Source organism: Ursus maritimus, unplaced genomic scaffold, assembly GCF_017311325.1.
Source record: "Ursus maritimus isolate PB19 unplaced genomic scaffold, ASM1731132v1 scaffold_3, whole genome shotgun sequence".
NCBI lineage: Eukaryota > Metazoa > Chordata > Mammalia > Carnivora > Ursidae > Ursus > Ursus maritimus.
Genome location: NW_024425563.1, coordinates 23,379,542 through 23,383,657, shown reverse-complemented (window position 1 = coordinate 23,383,657; position 4,116 = coordinate 23,379,542). Strand labels below are relative to the sequence as shown.

Sequence of the window (4,116 nt, the reverse complement as noted above, 5' to 3'; positions counted from 1 at the left end):
GCCCATCCAAGGTTGGGGTTTTGAGGAGCGAGTGTGAAAGGCACAAGGTGGGGCCATGGAGCTGAGCAGGTCCGCCATGTTGGCAGTGGTGACAGTAAGGTGCTGGGAGGACGTCTGCGAGTCAGGCCTCTCCACGAGATGGCTGTTATAGTTTGGCTTTGGTTTAATATCCACCCTGAGGCAAAAATTTCCATTTTGCCCTGTCACAAACAAACAGAATGCACCATGGCTTAAGCTACATAACTTATGTAACTGATTCATGCTCTGCCACGTTTTTGACAGTTACAGAAAGTCTGTGCTGTTGGGACATGGTGTTGGGACCACAGGAAGTGTGTTCTGATGTGGGGGAAACGCCAAGGTGGGGGAGGGCACAGAGCCCCTGCTCCCCACATGGGGCTGTTAGGGAGCTGTTCGGGAGGTTTGGCAAGCAGTCCCGGCTGGGCAGGGGAGTGAAGCTGCTGGCCTGACTGGCTGGGAGACAGGAGGGTGCTGGTGGGGACAGGGCAGCTGGGAGCCAGCCAAGGGTGTGAGTGCCCCAGGGCAGCTGGGGGGGAAAGGCCTGCAGCTGAGGAGGTCCAAGGCCCACGAAGCTGGCCTGTGGAATGCGCACGCTACCCGGAGCTTGAGGTTTCCCCCAGATGAAGCCAGGGCTTGGAGTGGACAGGGAGACAGGGAGCTGGGCCGGAGATCTCAGTGGGTGTGGGGAGCGCACAGGGAGTTGGGAGGTGGCAGAACTGAGGAGGGGGCGGAGGGCTGGAAGGGGGGTGGGGTGTTGAAGGTTGCAGTGGGGAGGGAGGGGAAGGCGGACTCACCCCGGGCCCTGCCGCTGAGTCTGAGATGCCCTCCTACGGAGCATGAGGCTCAGAGTGGGGACTGACCAGCAAGACCGCCCCCACAGCTAATGGTGTCAGGGTTGGGATATAGGCCAGGTCTGTGGCTCCCTGAGGCTCCCTGAGGGACAGCAGGCTGCCTTCCTGAGACAGTGTGACCTGTAGGCACCGCCTTCTCCATTTTGCAAGAAATTTCAGAGCTGAGCCCACAGGCCTCCGTCTGCCCTCCCCGCTGAAGGCAGCCTCCGGGTGGCATGGGAAAGTGTCTAAACCTGAATGTGACAAGGCACAGGGATGGAACGCCCTTCCAGGTAGGACCAAGGGGCTCTGCCTCCATTGCACTATGGGCCAAGCCCTGACCCTCCTTCCTGGTATGTTCTTCGGGGGCTGCCCCCTCACAAATGAAAGAGGGATGGAGTGGGCTTGGGGTTTGGTTTCTGCTGGGCTGCGTTCAGACCCTGACTGTACCATAGCTAGCTCTGTACCCTCAAGCAAGTGGCTGCCTAAGTTCCAGATTTCTTATGGGCAAAAGGAGATGCAATACTTCATCTGTAATCGACAGTTCCCTTGCCAGGGGCTGCTATGACTCCAGGAGAGAGTCCGTGTGTCACTGGTAGAGATCTGGGGGTTCTGCAGGAAGCCAACCGGGGAGGTTTATTAGGGAGTACTCTCAGATCAGCACCCAGGGAGGGGAGGGCCCTCCAGAGCCGTCCTGAGTCAGTAGCTGATGTCCTTTGCCTTGGGAAGGAGACATGACAAGGTGACCCTCTTCAGGCAAAGACAGTTCTGGAAGAAGAATGGGGACTAAGGGGGGTGCAGCACTCCCAGCAGCTGTGAGAATAAGTCCTTCTGTTGTAAATCCAGTCCTGGGCTCAGCCCCCATATGGATCAGTTAATTGGGGGGGGTGCCATGAACCCCCATATATCATGAAAAGTCTAGCCATCCTTTCTGAAGTGAAAATCTAGTTTTTATCAGCTTCTCAAAGGGCTCTGTGACCCCAGTTTTTAAAACCATTACTTTGGGGTCTCATTCCAAGTGGAGAAGGGGGCTTCCTTGAGCTTCTCCCTCCACAGTCTCTCCCCAGCTAGCTGGTCATGACTGGAAAGCGCCTCTAGACCTCTAGAACCCTCGCCCTCTGAGCCTCATCCTTCAATCCTGTCACCACCACACCAGCCCTAACCTAAGAGGCTGGCAGGGAGCCTGAAAAGGGCGTGGGCTTTGGTGTTAAACGTCTGAATTTAAACCCTACCCCTACCACTCACCATCTGTGTGGCCTTGAGCAAGATTCTTGACTTCTGTGAGCCTTTCCTCACGTGGTTGAAATGGGAATAGTTATGCCTCCATGCGAGCTACATTTTGAAGATGGAGGAAATGAGTGGTTTAGGGAAGTGCCTGCATAGCACACGGAGAAGAGTAACTCACAACAAAAATCATTTCTTTCCGAGATTCACTCATACTTTCCTTTTCCTTATCTGCCTCTCCCAGCACATCTGAGCGCCATCAGATGATGCCCCAAAACCTGTGTGGTTCAATCCAAGGGCTCCCCACACTGGGGCCCCCACCTGCAGTCCCCAGATAGAAGCCAGAGCCCTCAACAGGAACCCTTGCTCCTGAGCTCCTGAGGAAACTCGTGATCAGGGAGAAGCCTGAGTTCCTTAAGCCTTCACAAAGGGCCCCCCCCCCCCCCCGCCCCATTCTCCCAGGCGGCAGTGCGGCAGAGCGGGGATTACTTCTCCATCGCCCAGAAGCAGAAGTGCATTCTGTGTGGCAAAGCCAACTTCCTCAGGTCAGGGAGCTAGTGAGCAGCCAAGCTAGATTCCTTCCTGGAGGCTGCAGTGTAATGGTGAAGAGGTTGACTTTGGAGTCAGACTCACTGTCTCTTGCTAGCTGGGGAACCGTGGGAGATGTGCTTGACCTCTCTGTGCCTCCGTTTCTTCATCTCTAACAATGGGGAAAATAATAGTCTCTATCTCACAGGCAGCTGCAGGGACAAATGAAGGGTCTGGAACAGAGCCTGCTCTTGCGTCAGCCTGGGGTGTGGACTGTGACTGTCCCCTCCACCCCCGCTTCACACTGAGACACCCCTCATCGAACTCCTCAGAACATGTTAGTATTTCCAAAGGGCTTCCAAGGGGCCCATGGAGTCCTAGGTCCCGTACTTGCTTGACTATTAAAAACCATGCTTGCTTTTTCTGTCTTTAATCATTTCCCCCTATCGCCTGCTTCCCGTCCGAAATGGCTTTTGATTGTTTGCTGGACATTGTGTCGGAGGCCTAGTTTGTGTTTGCTTCCTCGAAAGGGTGTTGAGTTTTGTTCTGGTGACATTAAATAACAGGTGGGTCATCTTGATCCTGTCAGGCTGGTATTTTTCTTTGCTCTGTGTGTGTGTGTGTGTGTGTGTGTGTGTGTGTGTGTGTGTGTTTCCTTTGTCTTGGAGTCTGGCGTGGTCGTTAGCCCTAAGGGGATCCCTTTCTGGGATCCCTGCAGCTGAAGTACTCACTGAGGTCTTGCTACTTTTCCTGGACTGGCCCTCTGTCTGTGAGCCCTGCATGACCCTTCCGCTGGGCTTTGTGGAGCCTCACTCTGGATGTAGCAGCCTGGTCCTCTGCCGAGCACCGGGAGTAGCCCTTGTAGATGCCACCTGCTCCTTCCAGCACCCTCCCTGTGCCATCGCGTTCCTCTGCTGGGGCGGCCAGAGCACAGTACCACAGATGGAGTGACTTCCACAACAGGAAGTCATTGCCCACAGTTCCGGAGGCTGGAAGTACCACATTGACGTGTCTCTTCTTTCGAAGAGACCAAATTCCCTCTTCTTAGGAAGACCCCAGGCAGATTGGACCAGGGTCCACCCTAACAGCCTCATTTTAACCTCATTACCTCTTTAAGGGCCTTCTCTCTAAATACCGTCACATTCTGAGGTCTGGGGATTAGAGCTTCAACATGTGAATTTGGGGGGGACCCAACTCAGCCTATGCCGGCTACCCCGCCCCTCGGGTTTCAGCCAGCTCAGCAGCCCTGAACTCTGGTCGCCGCCACCTGGCAAGTGCCTTGGTAGAAATCTGAGGCAAACGAGGGCCTCACCTCATGTACGTCCCTTCTGCCCTGAACGACAGTCTTGTGTGGCCTGTTACCCGCTGACCGAGAGCAGTGCTTTCTCATTGGCCGCAGTGACTCACGATGCCACTTTCCTCACCTGCCTCTGGGAGGGTCCCTTCTTCTCTCCCTCACACCACAGTCAGGCGGGGGCTGCCAGCAAGTGGCAGATGGTACATTGGCCTCGCTCAC

At 55.3% G+C, this 4,116-nt stretch overlaps 1 long non-coding RNA gene across 1 annotated transcript; it reads left to right on the top strand.

Annotated features, from left to right (window-relative positions):
- Positions 1 to 521: 521 nt before the first annotated feature.
- LOC121105924 lies at positions 522 to 3,180 on the top strand. The gene is made up of 2 exons (XR_005838664.1): positions 522 to 1,141; positions 2,809 to 3,180. It is a non-coding gene; the product is annotated as an uncharacterized LOC121105924 (long non-coding RNA).
- Positions 3,181 to 4,116: the final 936 nt, after the last annotated feature.